This window comes from Formica exsecta, unplaced genomic scaffold (genome assembly GCF_003651465.1).
Source record: "Formica exsecta isolate Colony F162 unplaced genomic scaffold, ASM365146v1 scaffold18, whole genome shotgun sequence".
Lineage (NCBI taxonomy): Eukaryota > Metazoa > Arthropoda > Insecta > Hymenoptera > Formicidae > Formica > Formica exsecta.
The window spans coordinates 352,405-364,914 of NW_021849113.1; the positions used below are offsets into that span (position 1 = coordinate 352,405).

The 12,510-nt window shown below is 33.6% G+C and overlaps 2 protein-coding genes across 3 annotated transcripts in view; one reads left to right on the plus strand and one right to left on the minus strand.

Moving 5' to 3' along the window:
• Positions 1-12,510, minus strand: part of LOC115233640 — a 156,955-nt gene that overhangs the window by 46,137 nt on the left and 98,308 nt on the right. The window lies entirely within an intron of this gene.
• LOC115233639 (trichohyalin-like) overlaps positions 3,809-12,510 on the plus strand; it is a 65,279-nt gene continuing 56,577 nt past the window's right edge. The window contains 1 exon segment of the mRNA XM_029804180.1: positions 3,809-3,944. The gene's annotated coding sequence lies outside the window, so the exon portion shown is untranslated.

The following is a 12,510-nucleotide window of genomic DNA, read 5'->3' on the forward strand; positions in this document are numbered from 1 at the left end:
GGAAGAGCGATAACGAGCACGAGCAATAGAAGAGGAAAAAAAGAGGTAGAGAGGCAAAAAGGAATCAAGTGGCGATATAATTACTGACACAATGCGTCAGGTGAGCGGAAGATTCGGCGACGAACGGTGAATAAAAGAGGATGAAAGATCCGCATTTCAAATACGGAACACGCGAGATATAAAGTCCGCGCGAATGTAAGGCTGGAACAAAAGTTGACGTACAGATACCAACTACCGGCGACGTGTTGCGTGTCTCTCGTTTGCAACAATAAATTCGAAACTAGACTCGAGCCACTTTCGCGATGAATGGCGTAGTTAGATTGGCTATAGAGAGGTACGTACGGTTTTAAAATAAACGCGCACACGGTATAATTATGTGGAGCAGTTTATAATAGACTTTCGGTAGACTCCGTTATCGGTTATCATGAAGCTTTCCCACGCAAAATGACGCACGAGAGGCAGCCAGCGACGAACTCCTTCGATCTAGAAAAAAATTACTATTCTCGTCCAGGACATCGTAAAAAATTTTTTAAAAATTTCAGACACATTTTTGTCTGTATTTTCAGATCTGGGTGTCTGCAAAAAAAGCTGCAGAAATTTTAGTCAGTTTTTTTTACAGTATATCTCGAGCATTGGCATATTTAATTTTGGCAGCGAGCGATAAAGATAACATTGTCAGCTCGCGGAGAGTTAAACACTACACCTACTCAGCATGTTTAGGGTAAAATGTGTGACCGTCCAATTCCGGGGATTCTGTTTGCTCTCGAAAAGTTTAATGTAAACGTTGTATGGTCTGACAGAATTGAGTTCATTAACTGCAGACAGAGTAGGATGCCAATGAAATAAAGATATGTTCATGTTAAATTCAACTATTAATTAAAACTGAAAATATCATATGTAATTGCGTACAACTAAAATTTATAATTATATGTAATAAGCAAGCGTATAATTAAAATCAAATCGCAATATATATATCTCTGTATAAATTATATGAGACTTCAAATTTTTTATACTAGCAAAAATTAACTTTTTAGAATTATTTTTTTGCAACAATAGTTTTTGTAACAGATAAATAAATTATTAAAATTGTTAAAATCTAATTCAATTTTTGCCATCTCATTTTTCGATATAAATTTGTCAGAAAATTAGGTCACACCGTACGCGCGTTACTCTATAAATTAACGAGATCGTAAGAAGAAGTTAAAACAAACCATCTTGTTTGAAACTTTTATCATCACTTTTTTTCGCGGCCGAGGTAAAAAGCTTTCAAGTACATGAGAAAAATCTCTTGCTAGTCCCTGACGTGCAAAGATAATCCAAACAATATACATTAACTTTATTTTAAGAGGATTCGCTTTTTCTAGGCATTTCTCGCTTACAAATAGAAGTACATGTATAGATGCAAAAACTTGTTGTTACTTTATACATTGTATAAAAATAATTCTAACAATATATAATTCGAGTAATGTAGAATATGTTTTTTATCGTAAAAATAAAAAAGTTTAAGTACGCCACATAAACGTGCATATAAATATATATATCAACTATTAATTAAAACTGAAAATATCATATGTAATTGCGTACAACTAAAATTTATAATTATATGTAATAAGCAAGCGTATAATTAAAATCAAATCGCAATATATATATCTCTGTATAAATTATATGAGACTTCAAATTTTTTATACTAGCAAAAATTAACTTTTTAGAATTATTTTTTTGCAACAATAGTTTTTGTAACAGATAAATAAATTATTAAAATTGTTAAAATCTAATTCAATTTTTGCCATCTCATTTTTCGATATAAATTTGTCAGAAAATTAGGTCACACCGTACGCGCGTTACTCTATAAATTAACGAGATCGTAAGAAGAAGTTAAAACAAACCATCTTGTTTGAAACTTTTATCATCACTTTTTTTCGCGGCCGAGGTAAAAAGCTTTCAAGTACATGAGAAAAATCTCTTGCTAGTCCCTGACGTGCAAAGATAATCTAAACAATATACATTAACTTTATTTTAAGAGGATTCGCTTTTTCTAGGCATTTCTCGCTTACAAATAGAAGTACATGTATAGATGCAAAAACTTGTTGTTACTTTATACATTGTATAAAAATAATTCTAACAATATATAATTCGAGTAATGTAGAATATGTTTTTTATCGTAAAAATAAAAAAGTTTAAGTACGCCACATAAACGTGCATATAAATATATATATACACACACACACACACCCAACATTTTTCTAAAAATAATTTATATAATAATGCTAATAATTTTTTTATCAGCATCTTCTTCTTCATCAATGTCTCGTATTATATATGATATTTTTTATTGTCAATTCCCGCGACGTTGATTAACTTCAATCTTGGTTTACTATCTGTGTCATGATCGTATCTGTGATTTAGAGAGAGAATGAATTCAGTTAACTTCAATTAAGGTTAACCAGAGTCAGAGACATCGATTCTTAAAATGATTGCCCATAGATCTATAATAGTAACACGCCAATTACTTTGATTGCGCGAACTCGCATGTTAAGGCTAAATTACACGGAAAAAATATCTGACCGTATTTCAACAATATATCCATTTCTCGATTAACGCGTTGCATTTTTCATGCATTTTTACTTAAATATTTATTTAAATCTAAAGATTTAGAATCTAAATCTTAATCTAAAGATTAAGATAATCCCTCTGTGTGTTTACTGTATATGTATATTGTAATAAAAAGTTTAAATAATAAAAAATTAATTTTATAAGCAACACTACACACACACGTGTAATTTATTTTACAATTTACGATGTGACGTTACTGATAATTCATTCACATTTAATATTCGCCCGTGATTATCCATCGTATTTCTAAGAAGTTAGTTTTCGGATTAGCCGTTTAATTTCCCCGATTGTTCTCAGATTAAAATAGCGATGCCAATTCGGGCTTTAGACTTTAGGATATACATACGCGACCGTGGGTGGTAACCGGCTTGCAACTGCGTGGCGGGAGAAACGGCCACTTGGCAGGGGAATAATAACGAGAGTCGGACTGACACACGCACGGGCGGGCGTGCAAAGAGCCGAAGCCGGAGACGGAGAGGCTTTATAAATCGCGAGGATGCACGTCGAAGCAGTGACACCTCGGCCGACGAACGGTGAAAAACGCGCACATCGCGAGCGCGTCTCCTTTACACTTAACGCTTTAAGTAAGTGTCGTGTATCCGAGCGGGGGGAGAACGCGGATTAAAACTTCTCCGGTACGATTAAAACTTTTCTCGCCAACGACATGGAAAAGTTTCCTCCTCGCGCTCGATGATCGACGCCGACCGATCGCGTTGTACTTTCCTCGTGAAAAGGTGGCGAAAAACTTGTTCCATCTTACGGAGAAACACGATTGGAAGCAGGGCACGATTCGCGAAGTATCGCGATTAATTTACCACCCGAGTCGCTTTATCAATCTCCATCTGGTATTTCGGCGGGAACCGAAATAACGAATTTCCCGATATCGATACAACAACAACTCGACGATTCAATAACTCGACTGCCATATTGCCAGCACCTTAACACCGGCTCGTTCACGTCGGGTCCGTTCAATCGGTTAACTTCCCCGGAAACAGATCGACCGGAATCTCGCCAACCCGGAGGAAGATTACGAGATTCTTCGAAGCGCTCCGGGGCTGCAATCGCATCGATCGTCGCAAATTGGATTGCCGCTAAAACCTGGCAAGGGGAACCTCACCTTGGAGCCGAGCAGACTCGCGTTCAGTGCCGCGGGCATCGACGCAAAAGTTTCCGCAACGAGAAAGAGAGAGAGAGAGCGCCGTTTTGCACCTGGGATACGCGCCGTAAATGAGCGTAATCGAGAAAGGGTAATTGACAAAGACGTGCACGTGTGCACGGATGAGACTTGTTGGCACGGATTAGAGCTAATTAACGGTGACTCCAACAAGCAGGTAAGTACAATTTTTTAAAAATATAAAGCTATCAAAATAATTGCGTGCACAGTTGGCAAATTTATTTTCTTGTTAAAAAAATATGCCAGTTAAAATTTTTGTGTTAAATATTTAACACATTCATGTGTTAATTTAATTTAATATTGCTGTTGTATTAATTGCACTCAAATGTTAAATTATTAAAACAACTGAAAAAAAAAAAAATGTAAAAATAATACAATGTGGATTTATCTGTTAAAATTTACAGAAAAAAATGTTGATTTTATTTTACAATAGGAATATATATTATAAATATTTACTGATTGGAAAAAAGACGCAAAAAGATACGAAATAATTATATACCCATAATAAATTTTCTTTCCACTGACAAGTGACATAGATAATTCTCGTGTCTTTTATCATATTTTCTGTTAATGAGACGTGTAACGAGCTTGGCATACAACGGATAATAACGCATGCAGGTAACCACAAAAAGGTTGACTTTACTGGAAAAATTTAATAGCCTCTCTATATGTGATCCGCGTCCCGTATATGATTGCATATATAATTAAACGCGGTCGCATCTTGATAGTCGCATAGGAATTTATAAAGCCTATTTTAATTACATTATCATAAATGGAGATCAATTGAAAATCCTATTAAAGCATTATGCAAATTTAATAACTATTAATTAACAGGTACTACGAAATGCTGGTATGTAGTCACGTATCGTGGCTCTGCTGACGTAATTATCGGCGTTTAATCACTTTGGAATAACTAGCTCTTATCGAAAGATTTTGATTTAAACGGGCATTCGCGCGTTGCCCATCGCACAATATTAGAGATATACCGACGTAAATTAAAAGTAAAGCGATACTTAGTTTCTTCAGGGTTATCCGACGTGCACGATAATACGTGATAAACAGAACATTCTGGAAAGAATTATTAACTGACAGTTTTGCAAATGTTATTAATTGAATATTTTTCTACTTAAGCATAGGGTCTCATCTAATCCATTATTATAATATTTCAAAAAACATGATAATTCTTCTTTAATATACAAAATTATGCCTTGTTAAATAGCGTAAAATTTTTATAAATATATTTATAGCATAAACTTGTCTCTGAACAGATCTCTGTACGAATTTCTTTTATATATTTCTTGTAATTCACGTTTTTTTCGATTCTCATAAATTTTACCAATACACTTTATATGAAAAACGATAGAATTACTCATTTTATGATATATATTCGCGCGATAGATGATCATAAATATTTAGAAAAAGACTATTACAAAGTCAAAAGCATCAAAATATTAAATTAAACGTCAAACTATAATATGTGTTACAATTACATCATGCAAAAATCAAATTTTGATGTAATATTTGCAATGAAAATCACAGACTTTTTTAATTTTAAATAAAAATAAACATCCGAGAGAAGCCTATGGATATTGAAGGGATTGAAATTTTTTTCTGAAAGAAAAACTTCCAGTTGTGTGACAAGTATATATAATCACCTGTTTAATAGCCGGCAATTACTCGAGCTATCTTATAACTCTCTCGATATAAGCTAACTTCCGCTTCGATTGATCCCGCCGACAATATATTTGCCGTGTAAAATTATCGTGAATTATCGTTAATCAGCGTTGACAAGATAGAAAAAAAATCTACGCGAGGCTGTTGCTCCTTATCGCCGTTTCGATCCGCGAAGAGAGAGTCTGTTTATTGAAATATTATTGACGTGCCGCTCAGGCGTTATCGCGCGCGCATTCTCGACCGTTGTATCAATCGTTGCGTTCTCGCATTAATGAGATCTATAATTACGAACGTATAATTACAACAGAGTGGCGGTTTGCCCAAGGCGACGATCACGCGTTGCGACGTCGTCCGCAATCGAAAACTGCCGCGACCTCGTCAAGAAACATAGCAATTTCGGCTTTCTCGTCGTTAAATCGTTCTATCCTTTTCCTCTGTGTTTCTCGTATCAATTATTTCATAAGTTTCATAAAATTAGAATACGTATATTAAAATAAAAAACGCATTTACTTCATATACATTTATATATATANNNTATAATATTTATTCAAATATAATATTCGAAAATTGTTTAATCAAATGTGTTCGATTATATTTTAAGCACTATCAAAAAACAAAGATAAAAATTTAATATATATTCCAGTTTCAGTGGCACACATTTCAAATGCATTTGAAATGCTATTGATAATAACCATTTAAATAGTTTCACTTAAATAAAACATTACATGAGATTAAATGGTTATTTCAAATATTATGTAATAAAGAAAATAATTAGATAAATGATAAAATAAAAAAAAAACGAATCTAAGAAATATAATCCGCATTAGAGGCAAATAAATAGTATATGTAAACACATTTCATGAAATAAAGTAGTATAAACGCAATTTTATGAGTAAATAGCATTCACATATTTTACTGTCATATAATAATAGCAATAATTTTAATTAATGATTTAAAATCCCGAACAAGAAATACAGATTTGAAATATTTATTTCTGATTCGTAAAATCAAATAAATATTCAAAAATAACATTTTAATTAATATAGATTATTTTATTTCACAATAATCATTTATAAATCATGAATGGCGAGAAATAGCTTACATAAATATTTTTCTTTTCCATTAATTCTGTTTTGCTTACTTTTAGTTCTATGAAATTAAAAAAGAAATCATATATCTCATCTTTTTACGATCATCATAAATTAATGCGGTTTGTTTTTATTAAAACCTGGTCCAAGGTCGATCATCCAGAATTGGATATTTATGTTTCTCGCGTGAAAAAATATACGACGTTGAATACAGCAGTGATCTCATGGATGCTTGACACGCTCGTTTCATGCCAGCAGCCACAACGATCTTTCTGACTGTCATTGAGAGCATATGCCGTTATGTTAGCAATATGGGGCCCCGCTGACAAGGTCGCGCGATTTAATCGTAGACTTGTGAAACGATTCCTTCGAGATTGCGTCAATGGAGCCGTGTCGAAGCAACGTCATCATGTAAATAATGTTACAGATCTCGGTTGTCGATCATAAGTAACGGACGCGCGTTTATAACGATGAAAGAACTTGTTGTCAAGTTATGATTTATCAGATGAAGGTTACAAACAGTAAAAAAGTACTTCATTGCGAAATAATGAATAAATGCAATTAGAAGCATATAATTAGTTGTAATTGAGATGGCAATTAAATCAATTAAAATTACGAAATTAAGTTCTATTATCGTGTTAATTAGAACAGATTTCGTTATTGAATTTATCATGCCTCGCATTTGAAATAATTTCCATGAAATAATAGTCAGCATATTTTTTTATTAATAAAGATTTATTATTAGTTAATTTATATATTATTATATATTATTAGTATATAATAATAGCTATATTATTAGGTAATTTAATAAAGATTTAATTAAAGCTTTCAAATATGATTATTTAGAACAATTTAATTACATAATAAATAATATCGCTACTATCTTTCTTATGGGAAGGGAAAAAAAGAGAGAGAGAGAATAAATTTATACTTTTTATGATAAAAAAAATATTGCTCAAGTAAATAATATTTAAGTAAGTCTTATTGTGCGAGGGTTCATCTATATTAATTTATTTCTATTTATTTATATTTCTCTCTTTCTTAAAATATGCCTAACCACATATTTTCTAGGTTCTTCGGGGCTTTATCGAATAAATAAATTTCTGTACTTTATATCCTTCCGCCTCTCTCAGAGGCGGAGGCCATATTTGACGTTTTAAAAGTGCCAAGGAAAGCAAGTCCCCCTTTCTCACCGTTTCCTCGAAATCGCGACGATAAAACGCTAACGCAAACCTTTCGTCGTTTCTCTTAATGTTGCCCTGAAGCGCATCTCGAATGCACGCGCGCGCATGCAGATTAACCGTTATGCATCGCACTATAATAATAGCTATATTATTAGGTAATTTAATAAAGATTTAATTAAAGCTTTCAAATATGATTATTTAGAACAATTTAATTACATAATAAATAATATCGCTACTATCTTTCTTATGGGAAGGGAAAAAAAGAGAGAGAGAGAATAAATTTATACTTTTTATGATAAAAAAAATATTGCTCAAGTAAATAATATTTAAGTAAGTCTTATTGTGCGAGGGTTCATCTATATTAATTTATTTCTATTTATTTATATTTCTCTCTTTCTTAAAATATGCCTAACCACATATTTTCTAGGTTCTTCGGGGCTTTATCGAATAAATAAATTTCTGTACTTTATATCCTTCCGCCTCTCTCAGAGGCGGAGGCCATATTTGACGTTTTAAAAGTGCCAAGGAAAGCAAGTCCCCCTTTCTCACCGTTTCCTCGAAATCGCGACGATAAAACGCTAACGCAAACCTTTCGTCGTTTCTCTTAATGTTGCCCTGAAGCGCATCTCGAATGCACGCGCGCGCATGCAGATTAACCGTTATGCATCGCACCGTTGTGGCTTATCGACAACCCAGCGCATGTTGGTCGTCCGATAGGTCGAAATTTTCCGGATGAGCGAATCGCACACGAAGCGCCCCGCGAAATCGACAATAAATCCCCACAGTCGGTACACGACAGGAGCACCTATTTCCCTTGCCCAGGTTACATCAATGCGCGAGCTGTCGTAGCTCGCGACAAAAAATTTCCTCTCGCCTTGGACACCATCCTGCTCGTCCTCGTCCTCCACGTCCTCCACCTCCGCCGGGGATGCACGCTTATCGATCAGGAACTGCACCTGTATAGCCGAGTAACGCGGTTTACGTCGCGTATATAAATGCTAAACACCCGGGCTCTATTCGTGAAATATCGCCCTCTTCAACCGACTATTTTCGTCCTTGCAAGACAATAGGAAGAAAGTTTTATTTATATTATCGTATTTAAAGATTGCGCGAAAAAATATTCCATCTAACAAATTGCCTTGAGCTTAAATGATAATTTAAATTTCGGATATTCGCTCTACGCACGCATATATTTACAAGATAGCGTTTGTATTAAGTTTGGAATAAATGCATGAAGTTCTACTCTACCTCTTTTATTGTTAGATACACCCAGCTCGCAGATTGTGCGAGCTATTCAATGTATACAAATCTGTCAGACAAAGAGTTGCGATGGGATAAAACATTTCGTTGACGCGGTACTGCAAAAGAATGTCCAGCGCATGTCGCATCAAAAGGACAACGATAAGCGCAAGCGCGTGATATCACGCGAGAAAAAAAAGAAAAAAAAAAAAGATTTTGCCGAAACAAAATATTTCGTTTCCAATATTTCTCATGTAGACAGAAGAAAAGACAGAGTAAATTAAACTTGATTAATTTATGCTATATAAATAAATCAATAGGGACAAGGCTTTTAAAGAGAGAGATAAAAGTGATAAAATATTGGCGTGATAAAATTCATATGTGCGTTAAGTGCAATTTGAAGCCAAAGTGCGAGCGAAGCAAAACGCAAACATATGTACATCTATCCACATGTGTGCGCATATTGCTGAGCAACGATATTCGAAATTTTCAATTTCTTCGATTACATAACTGATAGATTCTACCCGCCGATATGTGAAAAATTCGAAAAAGATATTACATCAATGAAAAATTAAATGACTAATCGTATAGTTCAAATTTCGATAATAGAATATTACACGGTTTAATAAACAGAGTAGTTTATATTATATTTTAGTCTTTAAAAAATATAGTTGCTTAAAAAATATATATAAAATTTTTGTATAGATTTTTACGATTTATGTAAATTTTGAGGGCGAGACGTTTTCTTATTTCATGGAATCTTATTAAGTTATCGCGTATTTTAAAAATGTCGTATTTTTATTGCAAGTATATTCTCTTTGTAATGTGTTATATCATTTGAGGCACGCGATCGATAATAATTGTTACACGTGACGAGTACATCTAAACACATTTTATCGTTTACGAAATAAATGCGTTTTAAATGTAACTGAATTTTCCGTCGCATTTAATCGATGCTGCATTTTCCGTCGGCGCTATAAATTGCCGCTCTGTGTAAATTTACATTCGAGTTTTCGTGAAAATGTGCGATTTTTGGATGGCAAATATCAAGAGCGATAATGATGTCGATCGACAGCTAATTGCTTTTTCATTGTTACTGTGGAATTGAGTTACGACGAATTTTACGTATATAATTGGCATAAATTTTCGGAATGTAAATACATTTTCTCATGAAACTCGTTGAAATTTGTTCCATTTTAAGCGAAGTCTCGTAATCCAGACCGGGATATTATTTTGTCGCTACTATATTTATATACGCGATATTTTATATGTATGCTTTGCATGTCACACCGATCTGGCGATTCGTGTGCGAAATATATCTGACCAAATGCATTTGCAAGTCACACAACGCTCGTCAATCTTCCAACGTTACGGTAATGTGCATACACTACACATGTTCCCCAGGTGGCATATTAGTAACAACGCATCGTTTTACGATAACTTGCGCTTTACATCTCATGATGTTTTACATTGCAGCTACAATTTGTATTTTGTAGAGAGACAAATTTAAATTACAAATGTATAAATGATCACAAAACTTATGTAGATAGTGTAACAGAACAATAGAGAAAGAAAAATAGAAATAGATAAAATAATAGAAAAAATTATGAAGAATTGAAATAAAAAAAATGTTTTAGTGTATTTATTTTTTCTAAACAATTTTTACTTGAGATAATATTTAATATATAAATATATAATTAAATTTATTATTTTATAAAAACTAGCTATCCTCTAAGCGTTAATATTATAATAATGCATAATCAACTTTGGGGAACTTATCGTATCTTTGATCCATAAATTTTCCGCAAAATCCGAGGAAATCTCTAAGAAATGCTAAGAGAGCGTGTTCGTCTTCTGACATAAATCAAGCCATAGAAATCTCTTTCGTTTTCATATCCATGAGTAATACTCACAGTTTTTGAATGTTACCATTGCGGAACTTGCGAAAGTTTAACGACTCGTTAGAATGGCCGAGAGTGCCGGAAATGGTCGGCATCCGCGAAAATCATTACTCTACAAGCACGATATTCGACGCGGTTGTTGCTCGAGCCAACAATTCCCGAGTCGCATTGTGTACTCGAAACTCACTTTTTCTTAAAATACATATCATTTTGGATAAAAACTTTGTTCACGAATAAAATGCTTCAAAATATTACAGACAAATTATGATAAAAAATGTAATCTTTTCTTGCTACAACTGCCTATTTAGAAAAATGCGTATTTCTTTTTCTAGATTAAATTAAATTAAATAAAGGACCTGGAATAGTAGACAGCAAAATAAAAATAAAGATAAAATAATAAAGAAATTATGAAAAATTAAAATAACAAAATTTCTTAGTATTTATTTTTACTAAAAAACTTAAAATAATATTTAATACATAAATATATATATAGTTAAATATTTTATAAGAACGTAATCTAATTGTCAAGATTACAATAATCAACTTTGAATGTATATAACATTATATCGTTAACATATTATTGCAGTTTTCGTTTATTCTTACAACGATCTTTATTGCCGAGGCAAAAATAATTCTCCGAAAGAACTTGCCCCGGGAAGGCATATTTCACGCTTTATCCGGCGGACACATCATGTAAAACGTACATGTGTATGTGTGTGTGTGTGTGTGTGCTTGCATGTCATAAGTAACACGAGACCTTCCTTACAACACTCGCGCGCGCTCTTATCATCGCGCGCGAGTTGCTCGGCCGAGAGCCTTGATAAGGGAGGTGCCAAAGCCCATAATGACTCGCCACCCATAATCTAATCTGTCTCGCCCTGTGTTTGTAAAACGCGTACTGTCTAGTGTTCAATGAAGAGCCAAGTCCAAGAATAGCTCATGCATACGAATGCGTATCTTATTATTGGCGTATCCTTCGCAGAACGTACGTGAAAAACATCACGTGAGCGTTGCATTATATTACTCGCCCAAGCGACAATAGGTCCATACGTTCACGTATAAACTGCGTCGATTATCTTCTTCGTAGATAATTCGTAATCTATGCGGGGATGTAGCGGAGATACGTTATAAATACGATATATCGACGCGACCTTGGCTCGTGCGTTTAAAACAAATTTTTGCCGATTTTTCATTGACTAATATTTTGATTGACGAGTCATCAATATTTAACAGCTTGTGTTAAAAATATAGTCGCTTTATATAGTCAAACAGGTTGACGGAAAACGTGAAAGAGAAAAATTGCATTATAAACACTCTCTAAGATTTATCTAAATCTATTTATATATCTCATCTTCGAAAATTTACACGATTTCAAACGAAAAAATATATATATAAACTTTTTTTATTTTAATTTATTCTATTCCGTTTGCAACGAAATTATTCAGAAAAAAATTAGGCTGTATTCTTAAAAAAAAAAAAAAAAAAAAAAAAAAGAGAACGGATTATCGGATCGGCGCGCAGTTTTACGTTGGAAAGTTAATTATCGAATTTGGACGGTTGAATTTGCATTCACCCCCCGAGAACATCGGCCACAAATGATGACCTATCGTGTACAAATTTCGACTTGTAACGGGGTG